The sequence below is a fragment of the Camarhynchus parvulus genome, chromosome 1, assembly GCF_901933205.1.
Source record: "Camarhynchus parvulus chromosome 1, STF_HiC, whole genome shotgun sequence".
Taxonomy (NCBI): Eukaryota; Metazoa; Chordata; class Aves; order Passeriformes; family Thraupidae; genus Camarhynchus; species Camarhynchus parvulus.
In genome coordinates this window covers 62,984,877-62,990,876 of record NC_044571.1, presented here as the reverse complement: position 1 = coordinate 62,990,876, position 6,000 = coordinate 62,984,877, and the positions used below count along the sequence as shown (strand labels likewise).

Genomic DNA, 6,000 nt, shown 5'->3' with positions numbered 1-6,000 from the left:
TATCCTTTATTTCCACTATTTGCTACTTTCCACCACCAGTCAGTTTTTACACCATCAGTTAAAAGACTGTTAAAAGATCTCACTTGTGCCAGGGATTTTGTATGCAAAAAAAAAATCTGACACTCCACACCATCCGTCTTCGAACTACATAATTTTCGTTAATTTTCTTTCTTTCTCCTTTCCTTTTTTCTTCTTTTTTTTTTTCCTGCAACCACAGCAGAAGGAGCAAAGAGTAGCCGCAGTCCCTACGGAGAGCCCACGGAAGATGAAGCAAGCGCCGTGTTCTGTCGCAAGAGCAGCGATGTGGGACGGAGATCTGGCGGTGAGGTAGTTGAGGAGAGGAAAGCCCGGCATTCAGGGGACGCTTCAAGAAAGGCACCACACTAACGGAATTTATTTTATTCGCTCTGAGCTTTCCTCGGGCATTACCTGCGCTCCCCATTCCGCAGAGAGCTCCACCACAAGCAAGGACCGTGCGTGGGTTGGGCGGAGCAGGAGGGGGAGAGTTCCGAGGGAATAGCACTCTCCCGCAGAAAATCATCATCGCGAAGGCATCTGTTGTCCGAAGCCTAAGAAGAAAACTCATCCGCCCATAGAACTCACGAAAAACAAGGAGCGGGAGAAAAACCCCTAAACCTCGCCCTGTTCGACGGTTGTGTTTCTGCTGGGCAAGGATCGCCCGCGGGTCCATCAGGAGCATTTTTAGGGCGATAATACAGCCGATGTCACGGTCACGCACGTCTTCAGCCTTCCTCCTTCCCTCCAGCTCCTCTTTAACCCCGCAGTGACAACCCACCGGCCTGTGTGATAGCAAGGAAGGATTTTCCCGTCTAAGTATAGAAAGATTTGCTCAACCAAGCAGGAGCCCCGTGGATGTTTCCCCGAGCATGTTACAAGTAACAGCATCAGCAGTTCCACGGAGCCCCGAGGCTGGAGCCGGGAGCGCTCGGCAGGCTCGGACAAGCCCGGTCCCGGCCTCCGCCCGCCCGGGTCACAGCGGCTCTGCCTCTCGGGGCGGGAGGGACGAGCCCTCGCTCTCAAAAAAAAAAGCCAAAAAGCCCCCACCAAACCAACAAACTAACAAACAAAACAGCAGCAACAACAACAACAACAAAAACCCACCCCCCTTCCCAAAAAACAAGCTGAAAGGAAACAAACAAAACAACAACAAAAAGGACACAACAACACTTGGTTTGGTTTTTCTCCAGTCTTGCTACCCGGCGCCGTCCCCGCCGGCAGAAAGTTCCCCCCCGTCCCGCGGCACCCGAGGGCGGTGGCCGGGGTGACCGTGGGCGTTCAGGACCCGGAGGGAAACGAGGCGTGGGCAAAGCTCTGCGCCCCTTTGGGAACACGTCCCCCCAGCCTTGGCGGCGGTGGAAGGCCCTCCTCTGGTGTTTGCAGTTTTCTTTGTTTACATTCAGTTTAGAAACATTGGCCTTCGGCCAGAAAAGCGGCAGTTCCCCTTCTCTCTCCCCCCACCTTCTGTGCCCCCTCCCCCCGCTTCTTCTTCGGTGTCGGAGAAAATACTTAAGTTTCAGACCCCGAGGTTTTAAAATGTTTTCCCCTCGGCTCCCCAGATTCACCCTTCGGCGCTACCTCCTAAAGAAAACGGAGCCGGGTGGTGCGTGCACCTGCCCCCGGAGCTCCCAGCCGAGGGGCTCGCAACAGGTTCTGCCGGGAGACGGAGTGTACCGGCGAGCCGATCAGCGCCCAACCGAGCGGCGGGTCCCCCCCTCCCCGTGGCCCCGCCGCTCGGCTCGGCGCGCCTCGCCTCACCGCCCGCGGGGCGGTGCTGTGCGGCGGCAGCCGGGCGGGGAAGCGGCGCGGTTCTCCCCGCCGCCGCCGCCGCGGCTGCACCGCCCGGTTCTTCCCGTGGTCGCGGCGGCGGCGGCGGGTGGGGGAGAGCGCTGAAGTCGCTTGTACTCGCCGGGCTTGCACGTCCCGTCCCCCCCGCCCCGCCCCTCCACCCCGATATCTTCCCCCACCACCCCTCGGCGAGGAGTAAGTGCCACCGCTCCGCCTTCTCCTTTTCGCAATGTTGACGCAATCTATAAATAGTGGAACAAAAGGACCAACTTCCTCGCAGCTTTGCTGAAACTGCACAAAAAAGGCAACTGGGGGGGGACACACATGAGGTTATTTTTTGATTTTATTTTTCTCTGGTTAAAAGGCGAATCCTCCTCCTCCCTTCCTCCCTCTCTCTCCTTCCCCTCCTCTCCCCCCCTCTCTACTGGAAGATCTTTTTAATTTTCTCTTGCTGCCTCCTATGCTGGCAACGTCCTGCGAGTGGCTATTTTGCTTTTGCACCGAAAGAAGAGCTTCCTCCCTCGCCCTCTCTTCTGACAGTAAGTGCCATTTAGCTACTGTCTTTTCGGGAACTGGGGGGGCCGCCTGCTCGCCTACCTGCCTGCTGCCCCAGAGAGCGGGCAGCAGGGACCGGGAGCTCCGGGGAAGCGGGGGGAGCTTTGGAGGCGGTGAGGGGACAGCGCCGCCGAGCGAACGGGGATGCGCGCAGGGGGGACCGGGCGTGGGGGACCCGTGAATTCGGCCGGGGGGGCCGCCCGGTGAAATAAGGTGATCGGGAGAGGGGACGGCGGCTGCCGCCCGCCGAACAAAAGCTGACGCTGATATTAAACGGGCTTTTGTTAGGGGGAAGTGAGTGTGCGTGCGTGCGTGCGTGTGTGTGTGCGGGGGGACACCCCGCCCGCAGCAAGTTGCCGTGCGGCGGAGGGCACCTCAGACTTGTTTACCGCTCGGCGCGGCGCTCGCTGGCGTGTTTACCCTGCACACACGGCGCGGGGCTCCCCTCCTCCCCCAGCCCCATCCCTCTTCCGTGCCCCGGGGAGGGGAGGGATGAGCGGAGCGGGGTTTAAAGCGGCGTTGGGGGGCGGGGGTGCGCCGTCAGGAGATGCTGATACGATCACGCGTGAAAAATCCACCCCCCTCCGGTTGGCAAGTCGGATCGGTGCAAGCGCAGGCAGTCACTGGCCGGAGGGAGAATTACATCATCCTCTGCTCCAGTGATGCTACCTTTCGTGCCGCTACCATGCGCGCAAGGAAACAACCGGGGGCGCGCCTCACGCCCCCCCGGCCGGCTCGGTGCCACCCTGGGGGCGGCGGGGGGGAGCTGGGGGGCGGGGAGGCGCGCCCCCGCGTCACTCACACACACAAACACGCCCGCCCGAGTGTTTACAGCGCTCACACAGGCGTATTGTGACGTCGCCTGAGTGACAGCCCGCCGCGCCAACGGGGGGGGCGCGGCCCCGCCGCCGCGGCAGAGCAGGGGCGCCCCCGCCCGGCCCGGCCGCCCCGCCCGCGGGACCGGCGCCGGGAGCGGCTCCGCGGGGCGCGGCGGCGGGGGCTGCGGGGCCTCGCCGGGCCCGGGGCTGGACGCATCCAAAGTTAAATCCAACTCACACGCTGCAGCAGCGGCGTGGCTTACGCGATGCCGATGGGTTTGAGTTGTGACGTTCTGCGACGTTTTAGGCGCACGCTGTAGAAGGGATAACTCGTGAGAGAGGCGAGGTGTATTTGCAAGCCTGGGGTGTCTGTGAAGTTACACCGCTCCCTCTGGGAGCGAGCGGAGACGCGGGGCCGGTCTCTTACTGGGGAGCACGGTCTTGATGGGACTTTGGGACAGGGATGCCGTCAGCGTAGAAGCTGTCATATCGATGGCCCTGGACACTCCATTGTCCAAAGTGGACAATAATTTTTTTTTTTTTTTAAGGCTATAGACTTCAGTACCGAGGACAAAATCTAAATATCACACATCATATGCTTTCCCCAGTGTTACAAGTGTAATGCTATAGGGTTAGAAACTTGTTGCAATATGCTACTGAGTTGGGAAAAAGTGTCGTGGGGTTTACTCAGCCTGTGAAAATATTGAAGCAGTACTTACACACTGCAAAGTCAATAAAACTGTATCACACTAAAACCAACAAAAAGTGCTTTACAAATTGATATTTGTCAAGAATTGTCTGCCAGAATGCAGCAGTGTAAAAATTACTACCAAAACACCAGCATCTACTTCGTGCAAAATTCAAGTAACCACGAAGCCTTGTTTAATAGTACACACGGTTTTTAATGTGTTAATGGTTTGGGGCTCTTCAAAGCATATTACTTTTTGAAGTCTGGGTGTTTCTATTTGTGCAGAAAATAGACTGAGAAGCTTTGAGCTCCTACTGTTACAAAAGTTAAAAGGAAACAAAGTTTAGCTGCTAAGTCGGCAGTCTGGAATGAGTCAATAGTATCTCCTTTGTCCTGCTAGCTTTCTCTGCTGTGGTGTATCTTTGCTCTATTTCCTCTGCAAAAGCAAATGAGCATTTCTACCCTCAGCATATTTAATAGACTTAGTAGAACTCCTGGCTTCTAAATGTTCCAAACTACCAGTAATATTCCAATGTGTCTGCCTTTCCCAGCTGTGTACAACAGTCATGCTACCATCAATGACAGTATGCTCAGTTCTTTAACCACAGAGATACTGCCACATTTTCCATTATCTATAATTAATAGAGCAAATTATTATTGCTTTGTTGTAGTATGCCTTCATAAGGGAACAAATATGCCTTTTTAAAGTACTCCATTATCTCTTGGGTTTTTGGTTGGTTTTGGTTTGTTTTGTTTTTAAGAAAAAAAAAGATTGGTCTGGAGACATGAAGGACATATAAATAACTCCCCTCTTCATTTACTTGGGGATTCCCTGGGAGTCTCAGAGGGCAAGGAGGTAACATAGCTGGCTTTTACAACAGGATGACAGGTCCTGACACAGGGTCACAGAGAATCTATGCTTGGCTAGCCCTGTGCTCCAGTTTTGTTTAGCTGGTAGCTAGTCCCTTGAGGGATCAATGTCAACTTAAGCATGCTAACTTCACAAGCAATGGGCTGGCCAGTGATGGAGAGCTGGGACTGGCTTCTCCAGGGCTCCTACTCCTGCTGGACTTGGAGCTTGAGTGCTGCTGCCAGGCTGCTCCTGCGGCTCTGCAGCTTGTCACAGAGAGAATTAAAGTGGCAACAGTACAAAGCAAGCCCCAACGCTGCCTGTTCTCTGAAAACAAAAGGTGGCTAGATGTATTAGGTGGATAGGAAAAGCAGCTTGGGTAGGGACGTGGCTTCATGACTGAGGCACAGGAACTGGAGCTAACTCCCGCCACCATGAGCTAAATTTCTGCGTACCTCAAACCCACTTTCCCCTTAAATTCTGGCCTTGAATTGGTATTAGTTGTTCCACAGATCTGTCACACTCCCAGAGATAATAAACAAATGTCAATTCAATATCCCACACATAAAGGTACTAGATATCAACCTACTTTCTCCTTTAAGATATGTATATCTTAAATTTATTGATTAGGTAACAAAGTATATGTGTGCATGTGTTTATGCACACACACATACACACCTCCTCACACTGTCAGTCCTTTCTGGTTTAACTTTCAAAACCCACTGGAGATTAGAGTTGGGTTACTAGAGTTCAAAGAAGAGTGAATTTGTATTAAGTCACTGCAGTTGAAACCTGTATTTTAATATGTACAGTATGTAGTTTTTACTCAGTTTTATGTTACAGTATGAAGGCTTTTTAAGTCTGCAAGATCAAGATAATTTTTTTGTGTTTATAAAAATAAGGCTTGTTTGTTATTAATTTATCTAACTCTGCTTTTCTTTTGCTGTCTAAAGTACATAAATGAGTAATTTTGTACATTATTAGCTGAATGACCCTTCCTTTCCTTTTTTCACACTTGAAAAAGATTATCAGTCAACTACTGCTGTATCACTGTATATGTGACCAGTCTGTCTGTACCATTTGATGTCTGATACTTTTAATTTTTTTTTGTAGTCTTATTCTGTACATAGGATCCCAGGGGGTTTTTGTCTGTTTGTTTTTTAATGCCCTATAATTCCTAATGATAACAAGCAGTTTTCTCTGATCACCATAAAGGCCTATGCTATGGATTTCTACAGCTTTCATTTAAAACTCTAGACACATTTCCATCTTTTTATTTGTAA

The 6,000-nt window shown here is 52.4% G+C and overlaps 1 long non-coding RNA gene across 1 annotated transcript in view; it reads left to right on the top strand.

The window, feature by feature from the left end:
- The first annotated feature begins 1,840 nt into the window (after positions 1-1,840).
- Positions 1,841-6,000, top strand: part of LOC115911100 — a 59,074-nt gene continuing 54,914 nt past the window's right edge. Inside the window, exon 1 of the long non-coding RNA XR_004061243.1 lies at positions 1,841-2,345. This is a non-coding gene — a long non-coding RNA (uncharacterized LOC115911100). The remainder of the gene's footprint in view (positions 2,346-6,000) is intronic.